The 23,823-nt window shown below is 54.0% G+C and overlaps 1 protein-coding gene across 8 annotated transcripts in view; it reads left to right on the forward strand.

Moving 5' to 3' along the window:
* Nucleotides 1–607: 607 nt before the first annotated feature.
* Nucleotides 608–23,823, forward strand: part of LOC306771154 (uncharacterized protein) — a 148,388-nt gene continuing 125,172 nt past the window's right edge. For all 8 annotated transcript variants that reach the window (XM_079260237.1, XM_079260236.1, XM_079260238.1 and 5 more), the window contains exon 1: nucleotides 608–677. The gene's annotated coding sequence lies outside the window, so the exon portion shown is untranslated. The remainder of the gene's footprint in view (nucleotides 678–23,823) is intronic.

A 23,823-nucleotide genomic window follows, 5' to 3' on the forward strand; every position in this document is an offset into this window, starting at 1 on the left:
CACCTGAAAGTGAGGCCAGACATGAAGTGTGCCGTTCAGTCCAGCAGGAGTCACTCCACACCTGCAATCTGACTCCGTTTCCACAACAACTGATGAAAGTTGTTTATACAACATTAAGCTTCTGATTTATTCACTTCCACGCAGTTCGTCTCATTTCCACATAACTGCATAATAAACTAACTAATTACTTTGTATCATGAATATAAAGCTCAGCAGTTGTTTGTTTCTCTTTTAGACAGAGGAGACAGAATCCACCTGTTTTATCACAACGTTGCGTGGGTGTGTGGGTGCTTCCCGTGACTCCGCGGCCAGGGGACATTCCAGTGTCAGGGCGGTGGAAGGGCGTCTTCCTGGGCCGTGGCTGAGCCCACGGGCTGCTCCTCGCGCCGATTGGACCGGCACCATCCCCTAAAAGGAGTCAAACTTCTCTATTGTATCTGCAGACTGTCCGTCAGACGTGCAGGGCGAGCAAGCCCCGGATTACAGAGCTGTGATTGGACAACGCTGCTGTCACTCAAAGAAGATCTGTGATGTGATTGGCTGCTGACCAGGCGTTCGGCCAGCGGAGTCTGTGATTGGAGGCTTTTCTCCCCGCACCGTGCAGTCTTGTGGGGGATTGTGGCCGTGACAGCGACGTCGGGAGACTCCACATAAACTGTCAGAAAACACAACAAACGGTAAGTCCAAAAGCCGAAACATCGGAGTCACGAATAGCTGGGCGCGTGTCGGGGCGCGTGCTGTGAAAGCGGCAGCTAGCGCGAGGACAGCTCCGGGGCTGTGCAGCAGTGTGATGACGGTGATTTTGGATGCGTGATCTCAGCGTGCATCACTGCGGCGCTGAATGGGTGGAGGTTCATGCTGCGTTCAGGTGCTCCGCGGAACTTCGGCTGCACCGGGTGTCGCGCGCAGGGACCGTGAAGCAGCCTCGGCTGCTGATTGGCTGTCAGGGGTCTGTGTTGTTTATGTTAATGGCGTGTCAGCGGCTGCGTTCAGGTTAGATCTGCCTGGTTTTACATCTGAGGGGCTGGAGAATCCCACCGTGGGGAGGTCCGTGAAGGCAGCACGGTGAAGTTGCACTTTCACACAGGAAGGTTATGCAAGCTGTGTGTCTATATGTCTGCATGTCTATCTGTCTGTCTGTCTGCATGTCTATCTGTGCATGTCTATCTGTCTGTCTGTCTATCTGTCTGCATGTCTGTCTGTCTATCTGTCTGCATGTCTATCTGTGCATGTCTGTCTGTCTGTCTTTCTGCATGTCTGTTTGTCTGCATGTCTATCTGTGCATGTCTATCTGTCTGTCTGTCTGCATGTCTATCTGTCTGTCTGTCTGCATGTCTGTCTGTCTGTCTGTCTTTCTGCATGTCTATCTGTCTGCATGTCTATCTGTGCATGTCTATCTGTGCATGTCTGTCTGTCTGTCTTTCTGCATGTCTGTTTGTCTGCATGTCTATCTGTGCATGTCTATCTGTCTGTCTGTCTGCATGTCTGTCATTATGTCTATCTCTGTGAAGAGGTCAGAAATGAATGTTTACAGATTAAATAATTGAATGTATTGTATTTGAGCTCAGTGTCTGTAAACACGTGCACACCTTCGGCACGTGTGTGTTGATGTGGAGTGAGAACTGCTCGGTGGGATGGAGTATTTTCTGTCTGGTGTGTGAGCTGATGCAGGTGGTTTTCTCCTCTCAGTCTGGAGTAGAAAGTCATTTAAAGAGTTCATTCCAGTCTGTTGAAACGAACATTTTGCAGTTTGAGGTCAACATTACCAACATTATTATTATTCATTATTCATAATTTATTTATTATTTTATTAGCAATCTCCCTCCCTGAAAAGAAAAGTGCTCAATATTTTTATTATAAAAGCAATATGAAATATAAATGAACATAAATCCTTGAAGGAAATGCTTCTGGCATGATAATCAATATAATGAATAAAAACCTATGATGGTAGCTGACCTGTCCAGGTGTTCCTGCCTCTCCCCAGCTTCCCATCACCCTGAGGTGGACTGAGAGCTGTAGAAGAGGCTGGCTGAATAAGGACACATCCACGCTGGCATGAAATGATTGTTTAATAAAAATGTTTCTGTACACACAGAAGCTTCTCCAGAAAGTTGTGCGTCCACGCAGTTCCGACTAAACACGCAATGAAAAGAATCCTTTTCACTTTTCCAGCATTCACAGTTCCTTGCAGATCGTTCCCAACATTTAGACCTGATCTAAGGTGGACCAAGACCCATTGTCAGAAAACCAGTCACAGAAATCCATCCAGTCCTTATCGGGTAAAGCTGCTAATAGACAGACAGACAGACAGTAAGGTAAACAGATAGACAGGTAAACGGACAGACAGACAGGTAAAAAGACAGACAGAGGGGTAAAGAAACAGTCAGACAGAGAGGTAAACAAACAGACAGACAGGTAAACGGACAAACAGACAGACAGACAGACAAACAGGTAAACAGTCAGACAGACAGGTAAACGGACAGACAGACAGGTAAATAGACAGACAGACAGACAGGTAAACAAACAGACAGACAGGTAAACGGACAGACAGACAGGTAAACAAACAGTCAGACAGACAGGTAAACAGACAGACAGAAAGGTAAACGGACAGACAGACAGGTAAACGGACAGACAGACAGACAGACAGGTAAACAGACAGACAGGTAAACAAACAGACAGACAGGTAAACAAACAGACAGACAGGTAAACGGACAGACAGGTAAACGGACAGACAGGTAAACGGACAGACAGACAGGTAAACAAACAGTCAGACAGACAGGTAAACAGACAGACAGAAAGGTAAACGGACAGACAGACAGGTAAACGGACAGACAGACAGACAGACAGGTAAACAGACAGACAGGTAAACAAACAGACAGACAGGTAAACAAACAGACAGACAGGTAAACGGACAGACAGGTAAACGGACAGACAGGTAAACGGACAGACAGACAGGTAAACAGTCAGACAGACAGGTAAACAGACAGACAGGTAAACAAACAGACAGAAAGGTAAACGGACAGACAGACAGACAGACAGGTAAACGGACAGACAGACAGGTAAATAGACACAGACAGGTAAACAGACAGTCAGAAAGGTAAACGGACAGACAGACAGGTAAATAGACAGACAGACAGGTAAACAGACAGACAGGTAAACAAACTGACAGACAGGTAAACAGACAGACAGACAGACAGACAGGTAAATACCTTGGTGAAGACCTATGTCGTTAGCTCAGCAGTCTTCTTGTCCTGCTGGAGTTTTTTTCCGCTGGAACTGATAGAAAATGGAATTACAGCAGAGAGGATTGTCTCCCTCTCTGCTCCTTTCCTCACCCCTTCCACCCAGATTACTCCCCCAATCCTGCAGCAGCCAGATTACTGAGTGGGAAATAAGAGGTCTAAGACCCTGAATTCATTATGGACCAGTTCCAGTCACATCCCTGAAACGTTCCAGAGCCATGGGGCTTTAGGCCTGGCGTGATGGATGCTTATCAGCAGAAGCTGCTCTTCTTCTCTGAATGACCTTCATTCAGCAGAGCTGCTAAAACAAGAGGCAGCACACACTGAAGTTGTGCAATGGCCAGAAGCACATGCTTCCATTAAACATGTCTGCCCTCACAGCTGCTCCGCATCCCTGCAGGGAAATCACAAACGTCTGCAGAGGGAGAGTTTTTCTGCACGTTTTCTCCAACTGGAAGTCTTTAACCGCCAGAAGACGTGCACACAAAACGTAATCGGCTGTACTTGGAATGCAACGCGTCCAGGGTGTGTTCCAGCAGCTGGGACGGTGATGCTGCAAGGAGGACAGTGCTTTGTTTATTCTTCTTCCTCCTGAAGTCAACAATCATCTCTTTTGTTTTGCTGCTATTTAATATGAGATGATTGTCACCGCACCATTTAACAAACTGACTGACCAGTTCTCTGTACTCTGCTTCTTGTCCATCCCTGATACACCCCACAACTGCAGAGTCATCAGAGTATTTCTGCAGATGACAGGACTCAGAGTTGGACTGGAAGTCTGAGGTGTACAGAGTGAAGAGGAATGGCCAGAGTACAGTTCCTTGTGGTGCACCAGTGCTGCTGACCTCCATCTCAGACACACAACCTTTCAGTCTCACAAACTGGGGTCTGTTTGTGAGGTAGTCATAGATCCAGGTGGTTATGGAGGTATCCACCTGGAATTTATGGAGCTTCTCACATAACAAAGCAGGCTGAATGGTATTAAAAGCAATTGAGAAATGAAAGAACATGACCCTCAGAGTCCTGCCTGAATGGTCCAGATGAGAGTGTGCTCTCTGGAGCAGGTATATGATGGCATCTTCAACCCCAAGTCCATTACGATATGCAAACTGGAATGGGTCCTGAAAGGTGTTTACTTGCTTGTTGAGGTGAGCCAGTAAGAGTCTCTCCAGGACTTTCATGGTGTGAGATGTCAGGGCAACTGGTCTGTAGTCACTTGGTTCAGCTGGTTGTGTTTTTTTAGGCACTGGAACAAGGCAGGAGGTTTTCCACAGCACTGGGACTCTATTTAGTCTCAGACTGGTGTTGAAAAGGTGCTGGAGAATCGGACATAGTTGTTCTGAGCAGGTCTTGAGAACTCTGGGACTGACACCATCTGGACCTGCAGCCTTGTTCTGGTTCAGTTTCTCAAGTTGCTTCTTAACCTGATTGCAGGAGACCAACAAGGTGGAGGTCTCAGGATGTCCTGATGTGGAGGGAGATGAAGCTGTGTTCTGGTCCATGACTGAGCTGCAGGGTGACAGATTGGAGGCGTGACAGGAAAGCAGTGGGCTTATGGAGGGTGTGTGGTCTGTTGGGCTGGAGGTAGGGGGTGAACTGAACCTGTTGAAGAATATGTTCAGCTCATTAGCTCTGTCCAGACCTCCATCAGGCTGGTCCCCCTTTAACTTGAAGCCGGTGATCTTCTTCATTCCAGACCACACATCCCTCAGGTTATTCTGCTGGAGCTGACTTTCTAACTTCTTCCTGTAGTCCTCCTTGCACTTCTTAGTTTGTGTTTTAAGTTGTTTTTGTGTTGCCCTCAATAACTCCGTGTCTCCATCCCTGAAGGCTTTCTTTTTTATGTTCAGCAGCTTTTTCAGGTCACTGGTGATCCAGGGTTTGTTATTGGGGAAGCACCTCACTGTTCTTGTTGGGACGATGCTGTCCACACAGAAGTTTATGTAATCTGTCACACACTCAGTCATGGCGTTGATGTCGTCTCCATGAGGTTCACAGAGGACGTGCCAGTCTGTAGCCTCAAAGCCTCCTCTAAGAGCATCTTCAGCTTCAGCAGACCAGATGTTGATAGTCTTTGTGATGACTGATTGCTGCTGAACGATGGGCTTGTAGGTGGAGGTGAGAAGAACCAGATTATGGTCAGATCTTCCTAAAGGAGGCAGGGCAGAACAACTGGATCCATTATTCATATTTGCATAAAATAAGTCCAACATCTTATTTTCTCTGGTGGAGCAGCTGACAAACTGCTGGAATGTTGGTAGAGTTGCAGAGAGGGAGACGTTGTTGAAGTCTCCGGAGATCGCCATGAATGAGTTTGGATGCTGTGTTTGTAGCCGAGCAACGACGGAGCTGATGACGTCACAGGCTGTGTCTGGTGCGGTACCAGGTATTATATAAACTGCTACCAGAATAACACAGGTAAACTCTCTGGGTAAATAATATGGACGGAAGCTCACAGCTAACAGTTCCATGTCCCTTGTGCATATCTTCTCCTTGACAGTAACATGTCCAGGATGACACCAACGCTGGTTAACCAGCACTGCAATTCCACCACCCTTTAGCTTTCCGCTGTGTTGTCTACTGCAGTCTGCACGGACCGTTTTAAAGCCCGGTACAGACACATTACAGTCAGGGATGTGTTCATGCAGCCATGTCTCGGTGAAGCACATAATACTGCGCACTCTGTATTCTTTCTGAGACCTTGTTAGCATCTCGAGCTCGTCCGTTTCGTTAGCTAGCAATCTCACATTACCCATGAGGACGGTCGGGAGAAATGGTTTAAATCTCCATCGCCTTCTTCATTCTCTGACTCCCGCTCTGCATCCTCTTCTCTTTCTTTTCAACTCCATCGGGATTTGATGTGTTGTTTCGCTGATAATCCTGATTTGGGAGAGTTTAATCAGTTGATCCTGATTGTAAACAAGTCTTTCATTGCCATGGAGACTCATAACAAGCCTTGAAAGAGCAAAAATATGCAGAAAAATCTTCCTTGCAGCACACCCTCCGAACCGGAGACCTAATTTAAGCTAATATTTATGTGAGAAGAGTTTGTCCTTTTTAAAAAAAAAAAAAAAAAAAAATCAAGATAGTAGGTCAGAGCTAGTTTGCTGCCATCAGACGGCGCAATCTAGAATGGAATTTTCAGGAGTTTTCTGGCCACGTTTACATGACTTTTATTTACAAATCAAAGTTAAATCCGCTTCAAACGGATGAAGAATGGCCGTGTAAACACCAAACGCCACATGGAAACAGCCCTTCAGAGTAGCTGTGTGAAGTCGAAAGCCTTGTTCTCTGCTGGAATCCGAACAGATTTATTCCTCTGTCCTGTAAACGTTCGTTCAGCTGGACCGTGGTTCCAGTCGCTCTGCGCATGCTTGTCCCCTCGTCTTGTCCCCTCGCCCCGTCCCCTTGCATCGTACCCTCGTGTCCTTCCCTCATCCCATCCCCTCCTCCCGTCCCCTCGCCCCGTCCCCTTGCATCGTACCCTCGTGTCCTTCCCTCATCCCATCTCCTCCTCCCGTCCCCTCGCCCCGTCCCCTTGCATCGTACCCTCGTGTCCTTCCCTCATCCCATCTCCTCCTTCCGTCCCCTCGCCCCGTCCCCTTGCATCGTACCCTCGTGTCCTTCATTCATCCCATCCCCTCCTCTCCTTCCCTCGTCCCGTCCCCTTGTCTCCTCCCCTCCTCACATCCCCTCGTGTCCTTCCCTCATCCCATCGCCTCGTCTTGTCACCTCGTCCCGTCCCCTTGTCCTGTTCCCTCCCCCGTCCCCTTGTTCTGGTGCCGGTTCTGCTCCAGACCCTGTAAGGCTTTCCACAGCAGACATCTTGCTGCAGACATCGGACCTCATTCGACAGTATCGTCTTATGAATTTTTCTATTCGAAGAAGTTTTTTCCAAAATCCCTTCCATGAGGTTCAGGAGTGCGCTGTGATTGGTTGTTATAAGCTGCATTCAGCAGGTGGATGTGGGAGTCACAGCTGACTTTATGGAGGGTTGAGGAGACAGATCTGGTGTGTGTTCAGGCTTTTGCTCTGATGCTGTTAGGAAGACCAGCAGTACCAGTAAATCTGTCTGGGCAGTGACTGGGTTTGGACCGTCTTCAGGTCCATGCCTGAAGGGGGACAGAGCAGAGATGTGATCATCTGTTGGGCTGGAGGCACTCCGTGTCCAGCTGGTGGTCTTCCATGTTGCTGGAGCTGCTGTCTGACTGCTTCCTGTCTCCTTTCTGCTGGTTCAGCAGCTTTCCAGGTCACTGGTGATCCAGGCTTTGTGACTTGGAAGCACATAGCTGTCCACACAGAAGCTGACAATCAGTCGCACACTCATGGTCATGGCTATGATGTCCTCTCTGTGTGAGGACGTTCCAAGCCCTGTTCACACTACAAAATGCAAAACTTTACATTTGTATTTGAAAAAAAAATTGCCACAACAGCAGAATGGAAAGTGTCTGCGTGCAGGACAGAATGCAAACAGGAAGCCATGCAGCGTCCATGCCAGGCCCCTGGTGGGCCGTGCAACTTGGCAACCACACACAGCTGTGCATCGTCAGGAACGCAGCAGCAGAAACGTTCAGGTGATTCTTATCCCGAATGGCTTCTGGTGTGACTCGCTACTCTCTGGAAACTGAAGGAAACTGACCTGTCTTTAGTGGGGGCCAGGTCAATGATGGGGTTGTGTGTAATGATGGAGGGGTGTGTATTGATGTTGGGGGTGTAATTATGGGGGCGTGTAATGATGGGGGGGTGTAATGATGGGGTGTGTGTAATGATGGGGTGTGTGTAATGATGGGGGCGTGTAATGATGGGGGCGTGTAATGATGGGGGTCTAAAATGGGGCGTGTAATGATGGGGGTCTAATGATGGGCGTGTAATGATGGGGGTCTAAAATGGGGCGTGTAATGATGGGGGCGTGTAATGATGGGGCGTGTAATGATGGGGGCGTGTAATGATGGGGGTCTAATGATGGGGCGTTTAATGATGGGGCGTGTAATGATGGGGGTCTAATGATGGGGCGTGTAATGATGGGGGTCTAATGATGGGGCGTGTAATGATGGGGCGTGTAATGATGGGGCGTGTAATGATGGGGCGTTTAATGATGGGGCGTGTAATGATGGGGTGTGTAATGATGGGGCGTGTAATGATGGGGCGTGTAATGATGGGGCGTTTAATGATGGGGCGTTTAATGATGGGGCGTGTAATGATGGGGCGTGTAATGATGGGGCGTGTAATGATGGGGGTCTAATGATGGGGCGTGTAATGATGGGGCGTTTAATGATGGGGCGTGTAATGATGGGGTTCTAATGATGGGGCGTGTAATGATGGGGCGTGTAATGATGGGGGTGTAATGATGGGGGTCTAAAATGGGGCGTGTAATGATGGGGGTCTAATGATGGGGCGTGTAATGATGGGGGCGTGTAATGATGGGTGTCTAAAATGGGGCGTGTAATGATGGGGGCATGTAATGATGGGGGTCTAAAATGGGGCGTGTAATGATGGGGGCGTGTAATGATGGGGTTCTAATGATGGGGGTCTAATGATGGGGCGTGTAATGATGGGGGTCTAATGATGGGGCGTGTAATGATGGGGGTCTAATGATGGGGCGTGTAATGATGGGGGTCTAATGATGGGGCGTGTAATGATGGGGGCGTGTAATGATGGGGGTCTAATGATGGGGCGTGTAATGATGGGGCGTGTAATGATGGGGCGTGTAATGATGGGGGTCTAATGATGGGGCGTGTAATGATGGGGGCGTGTAATGATGGGGGTCTAATGATGGGGCGTGTAATGATGGGGGTCTAATGATGGGGCGTGTAATGATGGGGGTCTAATGATGGGGCGTGTAATGATGGGGGCGTGTAATGATGGGGGTCTAATGATGGGGCGTGTAATGATGGGGGTCTAATGATGGGGCGTGTAATGATGGGGGTCTAATGATGGGGCGTGTAATGATGGGGGTCTAATGATGGGGCGTGTAATGATGGGGGCGTGTAATGATGGGGGTCTAATGATGGGGCGTGTAATGATGGGGCGTGTAATGATGGGGCGTGTAATGATGGGGGTCTAATGATGGGGCGTGTAATGATGGGGGCGTGTAATGATGGGGGTCTAATGATGGGGCGTGTAATGATGGGGGTCTAATGATGGGGCGTGTAATGATGGGGGTCTAATGATGGGGCGTGTAATGATGGGGGCGTGTAATGATGGGGGTCTAATGATGGGGCGTGTAATGATGGGGGTCTAATGATGGGGCGTGTAATGATGGGGCGTGTAATGATGGGGGCATGTAATCATCATGTAAATGCTGGGTCGCGACTTTCCAGCAGCGAACCTCCTGTTGTTTCCTGATTCATGCCACCGACCCCACAGAGGATTATCTCTGCTCTCTTTGTCTTTATTTCTGGATGATAACATGACACGCCGTTGACATGATCTCTCCCAGGAAGTCTAAAGCAGGAAGTGAAACCTGATTGGATGAAATGCTTTAAAGGCTTCACATCCTCGCTGATGTGCGTGGCAGGATTTATGTTGCCATGAGGACCACTTTGATACTTCTCTCCACGTGTGTGTGTGTGTGTGTGTGTGCTTTAGCATCCATGTCGTCATAGCAACCATCAGAAACATCTGCCGCTCTGGCTGAAGCAGAAGAAAGACCATGTGAACCTGCTGGTGTTGACTCTACCGATCAGAGGAGACCTCTCCTTCTGAGTTCAGCAGGGTGAGAGCTCCACCTACATCTGGTGGTGGAACAACCAGAATGCTTTTCCTAGTTTCGCTGTGTGTAAGAAGCAGAAGGTACCTTCAGCCCGACCAGAACCGGAACCGGAAATGATTCAAGCCAAGCAGGTGAAACATGGAACATGTTGGAAGTGTGAAACTTCTCCATGTGAACGCTGGTGGATCACGACCTTCATGACAAATCCAGCATCACTGCTGCTCCTGTGGAGATGAGTGATGGAAGAGGAGTGTTTACAGCGGAGACGTTTTCCGTTCGCTGTACCTCCTCCGGAGAAGACACTGGGGTAAGGTGGGAGCGGAACGCCGTGTGAATGGAGGAGGCAGCTCCCGGACGCTGAGGGGTTGCTTGTAGCCGGTAGTTAGACACGTTTGTGGCAACATGATGATGATGTTGTACTCAGTCATTTCTGCCATTTGTAGAGCTTAAGACTGTGCATGTTGACGTGTTCTCATCGCATTCATTCATTCACGCTGTTCAGGCGTGTTTTCTTTAACCCACGTTTGTGTCCTCGAGCCAGAAGGTTTGTGCAACGCCAGCAAGACTCCTGCAGAGCAGAGACAATGTGGACGGTTTGCAGTGACAGTGGTCGACCAGCCCAGGACCCCCTAAACGGCCCCTCCTCCACCTCTGCAGCACGTCTGAAACAAACGGTGGATTTATCTGTACCAAGACAAGCTTTCTGTTCTGTTCTTATGAATACAAGAAAGGAGTGCAGGTGATACAGAAGCTGATTTATCCTCCTGGGGAGTTCAGGCTGAAAGTAGAAACAGAACACTGGGATCAGCTCTTTCTTCACTTGTCCAGTTAAACCGTCTCACTATGGAACTTATGTGAAAGAAATCTGGATAAGGTGTCGGTTAACGTGCATGGATGGAAGATGGTTTTTTTACACGTGGTGAAGCTTCACCTCTCAACCGTCATCGTCTGGGTGTGTTTTCATCATTACCGCTGCTGCATGCTGGCGGGCAGCAGAGGAAACGGCAGATCAGCAAACTCCTCTCAGATTAGAGCGGGAGAAAAAAAACGATCCACATAAAAATCGGCTTTTTGTATTTATAAATGTTTCTATGTTTAGCAGATGGAGAAGTTCCTGCTTTTCTCCAGCAGGGGGCGAAATGCTTCTCTTCGACTGTCCAGTAACACGACATCACGGTGTGTTCAGACCAAACGCGTTTTGAGCGTCCAAAGCGGCAGGTTTACATGTAAAGTCTATATGGAGGCGCCGAGCTTTCTCACGTCGTGTTTTGAGTGTTTTGAGTGTCAGCGTGATCCGTGTCATGTGTCGGGAGCGTAGTTTTGAGCGTTGGACACAAAAGTGACAGTTTAGTGACCAGCGTCGAGCGTTCAGCGTTTGGTCTGAACACGATGTCACATCCGTCTGGAAAACACGTAAACTGAGGATGCAGAACGGCGACAACCTGCAGAAATGTGCAGAGATAAATCCTCCACCACATTATAAGTCTGAAGCGTGGAAACATTTAGGATGCTCTGAAGGGAAAAGCAGAGCTGGACATGTGGAGCGCTGTAAACCCTGTAATGCATATGTGGCGTCCTGCAGTAACACGACTGACGTTACTGCCCGCCTAGCAAGACGCCATCCTGAGCTGAATGCAGAGCTAGCAGCCAAACGTAGCGCAGCAGGAAGACATCACACACTCAAACCAGCACTTTTACATGCAGCTCCAGCTTCTGGAACCAGAGTAGACGTTCATCAGCTGGTTCGGATGCATCGCTGCTGAATAAATCTGAAAACCTGATGTTTTTATTTGGGAAATCTGTAAAACAGTCTAACTGTGGTCATCATGCAACTTTTTCACCTGGTCTGCTGTTTGAAAAGCAAAGTGAAAACCAGAAATACTGAGGATTTAAATCAAATCAGCAACAAATAAAATAGTAAAAATTAGATGAAGAGAAAAGCATGTGGACCCAGCCATGTCTCAGATGCTGCTGAGGAGGAAAAATCAGTCCAGTCTCTGAAAATGTGAGCCGTTGGGTGTTATGCCTCGGTGACATGTCACCGCCCAGCAGTCTGATTACTAACGTTTGCAAAGCAGGAAAAGTGTGTCACCTTTTATTAATCTGTGAGAGAAGCTGGATGGTGTTCTGACGGCAGGCTGCCAGCTGGACGCATCAGGCTGACTCTTATGCAGTTAGAGGCCATGTGAGCAGCTCCCAGGAGACGTGACTGGCAGCCATCAGCAGCTGCAGTAATGGTTCCAGTGCTGCTCCCAGTGCCCTCCATCCTGAGTGAAACATCAATGTAGCTTTGAAACCTTGTGGATCGTTGATGTTAACACAGTTTTGATTTATTGACCTGAGTTGACTCTGAGTCAGCAGTTTCAGACCAGCAGCACACGCGGGGGTCCGCAGAGAGGGGCTTTGTTCAGTCAGGCCAGCCGGCAAACAGGCTTGTTGTTGGGAAGATGGTCCGTTTGCAGCCAGTTATTTTGTTCTGTACCGAGGGTTTTAGTCATATCCTCAGCAGGTATATCCTCACCATCCTCCTTGCCAAAAGGAAGAACCTGCTTTCTGGGTGAACTAAGGTCCCTGCGGTGGACTGAGACCTGGCCAGGGTGTGTCCTACCCTCCTGATGGACTTCTTCCTAGCATGTCTGCGTTCATTCTGGCTGTTGGCATGTCTACGCATGCTTGAGTCACAACGGGCTTCGGCGATGTGATGAGTTACAGGGAGGACTTGACAAATGGTGACAGCAACACAGAAAATGTCTTGATAAAACAAACTGGTGTGGCTGGTATCTAACCACCACACTGGTCATTTTCCCTGCTTTAATCTAAGGTGCATCTTCAGGGTTGGAAATCCTCTGCAGTACAGTCGACTGCCACACACTGGGCTCTATTAATGCTGGAAAGTACGGCAGAGGTGTGTGCTAATGTGCCGTGAAGGTTTGCATCGCAGCCATAAAACTGAAAGGCAGAGAAAGCCTTCAGCTCCAGATTTAGCTCTGTCCTCTCTCTAAGCTCTGATCTTGGGATTGGGATTAGGATTTCCCGCCGGTAAGACGATCTGCAGGGAAAAACACCAGAAGAAGAGATCAATGTTACCAGTGGTGCTGGTGTCAATGATGTAGGGAATGATAATCCTCAGGTAGCGTTACCAGCAGCCCAGAGCAGTAAACCCAACTTCGCAGGGTTGTAGAGGCGTTGGGACTCCATGATTTATTTTTTCTATTGATCACCAAACGGTTCCAGTACCGAAGGAATCAGCTGATCTGGTTTTATTCATGAAAGACTCGGGGGGTCCTTCTGGAAGCATCCAGCTGTACACCGATGGCAACATGTGAACATGGAGTCTGTGCAGAGGAGGATTAAAACTATTCACTCAGTATCACCAGTATCACCAGTATCACCAGTCTGATGCCCCCATTCCAAGCTGGAAGCTACCAGATGGAGGGAGACGGAGTGGAGGAGACAGAATGTCCATCACCATGATGAGCGATGCGGCTCAGAGACCGTGAATTACAGCAACAACTGCAGCTTTTCTACCAGGTCAGCGCAGGTTAAGAGTCCAGAGATGAGAGTTTAGATGAATTATTCATTATATTGCAGGAAGGGACTTTCATCATATCGATTAGCTTAGTAGGACTGCTTCATGCTTGCAAAGAATTTCTTATCAGCATTGATTTCATGTTGAAGCGGAAGTCGGTGAACGATCGGAGCTGTAAAAGCACAGGAGGGTGCAGCTTCAGCTTTAGATTAATCAGTGATTGTTCAGTTGGTGGGAGCCTACAGTGACTTCTTCAGATTCTTTAATCTGTCTGAGCCACAGTCCACAGCTCCCACTCTGCTCTGCAGAGATAAACCACAGCAGGTCCAGCAGTCTGACCTCTGGGTCACCACTCCACTGGGTCAGACTTCACATATTTGCAACCAAACATTTGCTGAGTGCCACAAACTTTTTCTGTTGGCTGCACCAGTCTGTGGAACATCTGTCAGGTCTGGGTGCAGGACTTTTATCCACCGGTTCGATCAGGTCCTAGCGGTCTGGGTGGACCAGGTCCTAGCGGTCTGGCTGAACCAGGTCCTAGCGGTCTGGGTGGACCAGGTCCTAGCGGTCTGGGTGGACCAGGTCCAGGCGGTCTGGGTGGATCAGGTCCAGGTGGAGTCAGGATTTGCTTCAGCATTCATATACAACACTCCAAACAAAGCGACGTTCCGAGCAAACGGGCCAGGATGCAAATCCAAAAGGCTGCTGGGAAAGTGTCCTTAAACGCACCAGTGGAACCAGTGGAACCAGTGGAACCAGTGCAGAAAGTTAGCCTCCAGTTCATCTGCCTGGAGAGGGATGTGGACTACTGGAAGGATCTTTAACTCCCAGTTGAACCCAACAGGAATGCCTTGTACACGTGATGGTTTGTACACGTGGATGTTAGGTGTGTGTGTTCGGTTGCTTGGCAACGGCAGATGGAATGGGATAGAGGGAGAGGAGGAACTATGGCTGCTATCCAGCTGCTGGATGGCGTGCCAACATCCAGGCTTTACTGCAGCAGCATGGAGGGACGGAGGACACAGACGGAGCAGGATGGAGGGACGGAGGACACAGACGGAGCAGGATGGAGGGACGGAGGACACAGACGGAGCAGGATGGAGGGACGGAGGACACAGACGGAGCAGGATGGAGGGACGGAGGACACAGACGGAGCAGGATGGAGGGACGGAGGACACAGACGGAGCAGGATGGAGGGACGGAGGACACAGACGGAGCAGGATGGAGGGACGGAGGACACAGACGGAGCAGGATGGAGGGACGGAGGACACAGACGGAGCAGGACGGAGGGACGGAGGACACAGACGGAGCAGGACGGAGGGACGGAGGACACAGACGGAGCAGGATGGAGGGACGGAGGACACACAGACAGATGTGAAGGTGGAAGAAGTGTGATTAAGAGGAATCTGAGGAAATGAACCAACAGGCTCCATAGAAGAATTCCTCGTCAACCTCTTAGTGTGTCTGACTGAGGTTTTCGCTGTCGTCAGCGTGTCGTCAGCGTGTCGTCAGGGTGTCGTCAGCGTGTCGTCAGCGTGCCGTCAGCGTGTCGTCTGCGTGTCGTCTGCATGTCGTCAGCGTGTCGTCTGCGTGTCGTCTGCATGTCGTCAGCGTGTCGTCTGCATGTCGTCAGCGTGTCGTCAGCGTGTCGTCTGCGTGTCGTCTGCGTGTCGTCTGCGTGTCGTCAGCGTGTCGTCAGGGTGTCGTCAGCGTGTCGTCAGGGTGTCAGCGTGTCGTCAGGGTGTCGTCAGCGTGTCGTCAGCGTGTCGTCAGCGTGTCGTCAGGGTGTCAGCGTGTCGTCAGCGTGTCGTCTGCGTGTCGTCTGCGTGTCGTCAGCGTGTCGTCAGGGTGTCAGCGTGTCGTCAGCGTGTCGTCAGCGTGTCGTCTGCGTGTCGTCTGCGTGTCGTCAGCGTGTCGTCAGGGTGTCAGCGTGTCGTCAGGGTGTCGTCAGGGTGTCGTCAGCGTGTCGTCAGCGTGTCGTCAGCGTGTCGTCTGCGTGTCGTCTGCGTGTCGTCAGCGTGTCGTCAGGGTGTCAGCGTGTCGTCAGGGTGTCGTCAGCGTGTCGTCAGCGTGTCGTCAGGGTGTCAGCGTGTCATCAGCGTGTCGTCAGGGTGTCGTCAGGGTGTCGTCAGCGTGTCGTCTGCGTGTCGTCTGCATGTCGTCTGCGTGTCGTCAGCGTGTCGTCTGCATGTCGTCAGGGTGTCAGCGTGTCGTCAGCGTGTCGTCAGCGTGTCGTCTGCGTGTCGTCTGCGTGTCGTCAGGGTGTCGTCTGCGTGTCGTCTGCGTGTCGTCAGCGTGTCGTCAGCGTGTCGTCAGCGTGTCGTCTGCGTGTCGTCAGGGTGTCGTCAGCGTGTCGTCAGCGTGTCGTCAGCGTGTCGTCAGCGTGTCGTCAGCGTGTCGTCTGCGTGTCGTCTGCGTGTCGTCAGCGTGTCGTCAGGGTGTCAGCGTGTCGTCAGCGTGTCGTCAGGGTGTCGTCAGGGTGTCGTCAGCGTGTCGTCAGCGTGTCGTCAGCGTGTCGTCTGCGTGTCGTCTGCGTGTCGTCAGCGTGTCGTCAGGGTGTCGTCAGCGTGTCGTCAGCGTGTCGTCAGCGTGTCGTCTGCGTGTCGTCTGCGTGTCGTCAGCGTGTCGTCAGGGTGTCAGCGTGTCGTCAGGGTGTCAGCGTGTCGTCAGGGTGTCGTCAGGGTGTCAGCGTGTCGTCAGCGTGTCGTCAGCGTGTCGTCAGCGTGTCGTCAGGGTGTCGTCTGCGTGTCGTCTGCGTGTCGTCTGCGTGTCGTCTGCGTGTCGTCTGCGTGTCGTCTGCATGTCGTCAGGGTGTCAGCGTGTCGTCTGCGTGTCGTCAGGGTGTCGTCAGGGTGTCGTCAGGGTGTCAGCGTGTCGTCAGCGTGTCGTCAGCGTGTCGTCTGCGTGTCGTCTGCATGTCGTCTGCATGTCGTCAGGGTGTCGTCAGCGTGTCGTCAGCGTGTCGTCTGCATGTCGTCTGCGTGTCGTCTGCGTGTCGTCTGCGTGTCGTCAGCGTGTCGTCAGCGTGTCGTCAGCGTGTCGTCTGCATGTCGTCTGCATGTCGTCAGGGTGTCGTCAGCGTGTCGTCAGCGTGTCGTCTGCATGTCGTCTGCGTGTCGTCTGCGTGTCGTCTGCGTGTCGTCAGCGTGTCGTCAGGGTGTCGTCAGCGTGTCGTCAGGGTGTCGTCAGCGTGTCGTCAGGGTGTCGTCAGCGTGTCGTCAGGGTGTCAGCGTGTCGTCAGCGTGTCGTCAGGGTGTCAGCGTGTCGTCAGGGTGTCGTCTGCGTGTCGTCAGCGTGTCGTCAGCGTGTCGTCTGCATGTCGTCAGGGTGTCGTCAGCGTGTCGTCTGCATGTCGTCTGCATGTCGTCAGCGTGTCGTCTGCATGTCGTCAGGGTGTCGTCAGGGTGTCGTCAGGGTGTCGTCAGCGTGTCGTCTGCATGTCGTCTGCATGTCGTCAGGGTGTCGTCAGCGTGTCGTCAGCGTGTCGTCTGCATGTCGTCTGCATGTCGTCTGCATGTCGTCTGCGTGTCGTCTGCGTGTCGTCTGCGTGTCGTCAGCGTGTCGTCAGCGTGTCGTCAGCGTGTCGTCAGCGTGTCGTCTGCATGTCGTCAGGGTGTCGTCAGCGTGTCGTCAGGGTGTCGTCAGCGTGTCGTCAGGGTGTCGTCAGCGTGTCGTCAGGGTGTCGTCAGGGTGTCGTCAGCGTGTCGTCAGCGTGCCGTCAGCGTGTCGTCAGGATGTCGTCAGCGTGTCGTCAGCGTGTCGTCAGGGTGTCGTCAGCGTGTCGTCAGGGTGCCGTCAGCGTGTCGTCAGCGTGTCGTCAGCGTGTCGTCTGCATGTCGTCAGCGTGTCGTCAGGGTGTCGTCAGCGTGTCGTCAGGGTGTCAGCGTGTCGTCAGCGTGTCGTCAGGGTGTCAGCGTGTCGTCAGCGTGTCGTCAGCGTGTCGTCAGCGTGTCGTCAGCGTGTCGTCTGCATGTCGTCTGGGTGTCGTCTGCATGTCGTCAGCGTGTCGTCTGCATGTCGTCAGCGTGTCGTCAGCGTGTCGTCTGCGTGTCGTCTGCGTGTCGTCAGCGTGTCGTCAGCGTGTCGTCAGCGTGTCGTCAGCGTGTCGTCTGCATGTCGTCAGGGTGTCGTCAGGGTGTCGTCAGGGTGTCGTCAGGGTGTCGTCAGGGTGTCGTCAGCGTGTCGTCAGGGTGTCGTCAGGGTGTCGTAAGCGTGTCGTCAGCGTGCCGTCAGCGTGTCGTCAGGATGTCGTCAGCGTGTCGTCAGCGTGTCGTCAGGGTGTCGTCAGCGTGTCGTCAGGGTGCCGTCAGCGTGTCGTCAGCGTGTCGTCAGCGTGTCGTCTGCATGTCGTCAGGGTGTCGTCAGCGTGTCGTCAGCGTGTCGTCAGCGTGTCGTCAGCGTGTCGTCAGCGTGTCGTCAGCGTGTCGTCAGCGTGTCGTCTGCTTGTCGTCAGCGTGTCGTCTGCATGTCGTCAGCGTGTCGTCTGCATGTCGTCAGGGTGTCGTCAGCGTGTCGTCTGCGTGTCGTCAGCGTGTCGTCAGCGTGTCGTCAGCGTGTCGTCAGCGTGTCGTCAGCGTGTCGTCTGCTTGTCGTCAGCGTGTCGTCTGCATGTCGTCAGCGTGTCGTCTGCATGTCGTCTGCGTGTCGTCTGCGTGTCGTCTGCGTGTCGTCAGCGTGTCGTCAGCGTGTCGTCTGCATGTCGTCAGGGTGTCGTCAGCGTGTCGTCAGCGTGTCGTCAGGGTGTCGTCAGCGTGTCGTCTGCATGTCGTCTGCGTGTCGTCTGCGTGTCGTCTGGGTGTCGTCTGCGTGTCGTCAGCGTGTCGTCTGGGTGTCGTCTGGGTGTCGTCTGCATGTCGTCAGCGTGTCGTCAGGGTGTCGTCAGGGTGTCGTCTGCGTGTCGTCTGCATGTCGTCTGGGTGTCGTCAGCGTGTCGTCAGCGTGTCGTCTGCATGTCGTCAGCGTGTCGTCAGCGTGTCGTCTGCATGTCGTCTGCGTGTCGTCTGCGTGTCGTCTGCGTGTCGTCAGCGTGTCGTCAGCGTGTCGTCAGCGTGTCGTCTGCATGTCGTCAGCGTGTCGTCAGCGTGTCGTCTGCATGTCGTCAGGGTGTCGTCAGCGTGTCGTCAGGGTGTCGTCAGCGTGTCGTCAGGGTGTCGTCAGCGTGTCGTCAGGGTGTCGTCAGGGTGTCGTCAGCGTGTCGTCAGGGTGCCGTCAGCGTGTCGTCAGCGTGTCGTCAGCGTGTCGTCAGGGTGTCGTCAGCGTGTCGTCAGCGTGTCGTCTGCATGTCGTCAGGGTGTCGTCAGCGTGTCGTCAGGGTGTCGTCAGCGTGTCGTCAGGGTGTCAGCGTGTCGTCAGCGTGTCGTCAGCGTGTCGTCAGCGTGTCGTCAGCGTGTCGTCTGCATGTCGTCTGGGTGTCGTCTGCATGTCGTCAGCGTGTCGTCTGCATGTCGTCAGCGTGTCGTCAGCGTGTCGTCTGCATGTCGTCAGCGTGTCGTCAGCGTGTCGTCTGCATGTCGTCAGGGTGTCGTCAGCGTGTCGTCAGCGTGTCGTCAGGGTGTCGTCAGCGTGTCGTCAGGGTGTCGTCAGCGTGTCGTCAGGGTGTCAGCGTGTCGTCAGCGTGTCGTCAGGGTGCCGTCAGCGTGTCGTCAGCGTGTCGTCTGCATGTCGTCAGCGTGTCGTCTGCATGTCGTCAGCGTGTCGTCAGCGTGTCGTCAGCGTGTCGTCTGCGTGTCGTCAGCGTGTCGTCTGCGTGTCGTCTGCTTGTCGTCTGGGTGTCGTCTGCATGTCGTCAGCGTGTCGTCAGCGTGTCGTCAGCGTGTCGTCAGCGTGTCGTCAGCGTGTCGTCTGCATGTCGTCAGCGTGTCGTCTGCGTGTCGTCTGCTTGTCGTCTGGGTGTCGTCTGCATGTCGTCAGCGTGTCGTCAGGGTGTCGTCTGCGTGTCGTCTGCATGTCGTCTGGGTGTCGTCAGCGTGTCGTCAGCGTGTCGTCTGCATGTCGTCTGCGTGTCGTCTGCATGTCGTCTGGGTGTCGTCTGCGTGTCGTCAGCGTGTCGTCTGGGTGTCGTCTGGGTGTCGTCTGCATGTCGTCAGCGTGTCGTCAGGGTGTCGTCAGGGTGTCGTCTGCGTGTCGTCTGCATGTCGTCTGGGTGTCGTCAGCGTGTCGTCAGCGTGTCGTCTGCATGTCGTCAGCGTGTCGTCAGCGTGTCGTCTGCATGTCGTCTGCGTGTCGTCTGCGTGTCGTCTGCGTGTCGTCAGCGTGTCGTCAGCGTGTCGTCAGCGTGTCGTCTGCATGTCGTCAGCGTGTCGTCAGCGTGTCGTCTGCATGTCGTCAGGGTGTCGTCAGCGTGTCGTCAGGGTGTCGTCAGCGTGTCGTCAGGGTGTCGTCAGCGTGTCGTCAGGGTGTCGTCAGGGTGTCGTCAGCGTGTCGTCAGGGTGCCGTCAGCGTGTCGTCAGCGTGTCGTCAGCGTGTCGTCAGCGTGTCGTCAGGGTGTCGTCAGCGTGTCGTCAGGGTGCCGTCAGCGTGTCGTCAGCGTGTCGTCAGCGTGTCGTCTGCATGTCGTCAGCGTGTCGTCTGCATGTCGTCAGGGTGTCGTCAGCGTGTCGTCAGGGTGTCGTCAGCGTGTCGTCAGGGTGTCAGCGTGTCGTCAGCGTGTCGTCAGCGTGTCGTCAGCGTGTCGTCAGCGTGTCGTCTGCATGTCGTCTGGGTGTCGTCTGCATGTCGTCAGCGTGTCGTCTGCATGTCGTCAGCGTGTCGTCAGCGTGTCGTCTGCATGTCGTCAGCGTGTCGTCAGCGTGTCGTCTGCATGTCGTCAGGGTGTCGTCAGCGTGTCGTCAGCGTGTCGTCAGGGTGTCGTCAGCGTGTCGTCAGGGTGTCAGCGTGTCGTCAGCGTGTCGTCAGGGTGCCGTCAGCGTGTCGTCAGCGTGTCGTCTGCATGTCGTCAGCGTGTCGTCTGCATGTCGTCAGCGTGTCGTCAGCGTGTCGTCTGCATGTCGTCAGCGTGTCGTCTGCATGTCGTCAGCGTGTCGTCTGCATGTCGTCAGCGTGTCGTCTGCGTGTCGTCTGCATGTCGTCTGGGTGTCGTCTGCATGTCGTCAGCGTGTCGTCAGGGTGTCGTCTGCGTGTCGTCTGCATGTCATCTGGGTGTCGTCAGCGTGTCGTCAGCGTGTCGTCTGCGTGTCGTCTGCATGTCGTCTGCGTGTCGTCTGCATGTCGTCTGGGTGTCGTCTGCGTGTCGTCAGCGTGTCGTCTGGGTGTCGTCTGCATGTCGTCAGCGTGTCGTCAGGGTGTCGTCAGGGTGTCGTCTGCGTGTCGTCTGCATGTCGTCTGGGTGTCGTCAGCGTGTCGTCTGCGTGTCGTCAGCGTGTCGTCAGCGTGTCGTCAGGGTGTCGTCAGCGTGTCGTCTGCATGTCGTCTGGGTGTCTGCATGTCGTCAGCGTGTCGTCAGGGTGTCGTCAGCGTGTCGTCTGCATGTCGTCTGGGTGTCGTCAGCGTGTCGTCAGGGTGTCGTCAGCGTGTCGTCAGCATGTCGTCTGGGTGTCGTCAGCGTGTCGTCTGCATGTCGTCTGCGTGTCGTCTGCATGTCGTCTGGGTGTCGTCTGCATGTCGTCAGCGTGTCGTCAGGGTGTCGTCAGGGTGTCGTCTGCGTGTCGTCTGCATGTCGTCTGGGTGTCGTCAGCGTGTCGTCAGCGTGTCGTCTGCATGTCGTCAGCGTGTCGTCAGCGTGTCGTCAGGGTGTCGTCAGCGTGTCGTCTGCATGTCGTCAGCGTGTCGTCAGCGTGTCGTCAGCGTGTCGTCTGCATGTCGTCTGGGTGTCGTCTGCATGTCGTCAGCGTGTCGTCGGCGTGTCGTCTGCATGTCGTCTGCATGTCGTCTGCATGTCGTCAGCGTGTCGTCTGCATGTCGTCTGCATGTCGTCAGCGTGTCGTCAGCGTGTCGTCAGCGTGTCGTCAGCGTGTCGTCAGCGTGTCGTCTGCATGTCGTCAGGGTGTCGTCAGCGTGTCGTCAGGGTGTCGTCAGCGTGTCGTCAGGGTGTCAGCGTGTCGTCAGCGTGTCGTCAGGGTGCCGTCAGCGTGTCGTCAGGGTGCCGTCAGGGTGCCGTCAGCGTGTCGTCAGCGTGTCGTCAGGGTGTCGTCAGGGTGCCGTCAGCGTGTCGTCAGGGTGCCGTCAGCGTGTCGTCAGGGTGTCGTCAGCGTGTCGTCAGCGTGTCGTCAGCGTGTCGTCTGCATGTCGTCTGCGTGTCGTCAGCGTGTCGTCAGCGTGTCGTCAGCGTGTCGTCTGCATGTCGTCAGCGTGTCGTCAGCGTGTCGTCAGCGTGCCGTCTGCATGTCGTCAGCGTGTCGTCAGCATGTCGTCTGGGTGTCGTCAGCGTGTCGTCAGCGTGCCGTCTGCATGTCGTCAGCGTGTCGTCAGCATGTCGTCTGGGTGTCGTCAGCATGTCGTCTGGGTGTCGTCAGCGTGTCGTCAGGGTGTCGTCAGCGTGTCGTCAGCGTGCCGTCTGCATGTCGTCAGCGTGCCGTCTGCATGTCGTCAGCGTGTCGTCAGCGTGTCGTCAGCGTGCCGTCAGCGTGTCGTCAGCGTGCCGTCTGCATGTCGTCAGCGTGTCGTCAGCGTGCCGTCTGCATGTCGTCAGCGTGTCGTCTGCATGTCGTCAGCGTGCCGTCTGCATGTCGTCAGCGTGTCGTCAGCGTGCCGTCTGCATGTCGTCAGCGTGCCGTCTGCATGTCGTCAGCGTGTCGTCAGCGTGTCGTCAGCGTGCCGTCAGCGTGTCGTCAGCGTGCCGTCAGCGTGTCGTCAGGGTGTCGTCAGGGTGTCGTCAGCGTGTCGTCAGCGTGTCGTCAGGGTGTCGTCAGGGTGCCGTCAGCGTGTCGTCAGGATGTCGTCAGCGTGTCGTCAGGGTGTCAGCGTGTCGTCTGCGTGTCGTCTGCGTGTCGTCAGCGTGTCGTCAGGGTGTCAGCGTGTCGTCAGGGTGTCGTCAGCGTGTCGTCAGGGTGTCGTCAGCGTGTCGTCAGCGTGTCGTCAGCGTGTCGTCTGCGTGTCGTCTGCGTGTCGTCAGCGTGTCGTCAGGGTGTCAGCGTGTCGTCAGGGTGTCGTCAGGGTGTCAGCGTGTCGTCAGCGTGTCGTCAGGGTGTCAGCGTGTCGTCAGCGTGTCGTCAGGGTGTCGTCAGGGTGTCGTCAGCGTGTCGTCTGCGTGTCGTCTGCGTGTCGTCTGCGTGTCGTCAGCGTGTCGTCTGCATGTCGTCAGGGTGTCAGCGTGTCGTCAGCGCTTCGTCAGCGCTTCGTCAGCGTGTCGTCTGCGTGTCGTCTGCGTGTCGTCAGGGTGTCGTCTGCGTGTCGTCAGCGTGTCGTCAGCGTGTCGTCAGCGTGTCGTCTGCGTGTCGTCTGCATGTCGTCAGCGTGTCGTCTGCATGTCGTCTGCATGTCGTCAGGGTGTCGTCTGCGTGTCGTCAGCGTGTCGTCAGCGTGTCGTCAGCGTGTCGTCTGCGTGTCGTCAGGGTGTCGTCAGCGTGTCGTCAGGGTGTCAGCGTGTCGTCAGCGTGTCGTCAGCGTGTCGTCAGCGTGTCGTCTGCATGTCGTCTGCATGTCGTCAGGGTGTCGTCAGCGTGTCGTCAGCGTGTCGTCTGCATGTCGTCTGCATGTCGTCAGGGTGTCGTCAGCGTGTCGTCAGCGTGTCGTCTGCATGTCGTCTGCATGTCGTCTGCGTGTCGTCTGCGTGTCGTCTGCGTGTCGTCTGCGTGTCGTCAGCGTGTCGTCAGGGTGTCGTCAGCGTGTCGTCAGGGTGTCGTCAGCGTGTCGTCAGGGTGTCGTCAGCGTGTCGTCAGGGTGTCAGCGTGTCGTCAGCGTGTCGTCAGCGTGTCGTCAGGGTGTCAGCGTGTCGTCAGGGTGTCGTCTGCGTGTCGTCAGCGTGTCGTCTGCATGTCGTCTGCATGTCGTCAGGGTGTCGTCTGCGTGTCGTCAGCGTGTCGTCAGCGTGTCGTCTGCGTGTCGTCAGGGTGTCGTCAGCGTGTCGTCAGGGTGTCAGCGTGTCGTCAGCGTGTCGTCAGCGTGTCGTCTGCATGTCGTCTGCATGTCGTCAGGGTGTCGTCAGCGTGTCGTCAGCGTGTCGTCTGCATGTCGTCTGCGTGTCGTCTGCGTGTCGTCTGCGTGTCGTCTGCGTGTCGTCAGCGTGTCGTCAGGGTGTCGTCAGCGTGTCGTCAGGGTGTCGTCAGCGTGTCGTCAGGGTGTCGTCAGCGTGTCGTCAGGGTGTCAGCGTGTCGTCAGCGTGTCGTCAGCGTGTCGTCAGGGTGTCAGCGTGTCGTCAGGGTGTCGTCTGCGTGTCGTCAGCGTGTCGTCAGCGTGTCGTCTGC

The sequence above is a fragment of the Telmatherina bonti genome (assembly GCF_933228915.1).
Source record: "Telmatherina bonti genome assembly, chromosome: 20".
Classification (NCBI taxonomy): domain Eukaryota; kingdom Metazoa; phylum Chordata; class Actinopteri; order Atheriniformes; family Telmatherinidae; genus Telmatherina; species Telmatherina bonti.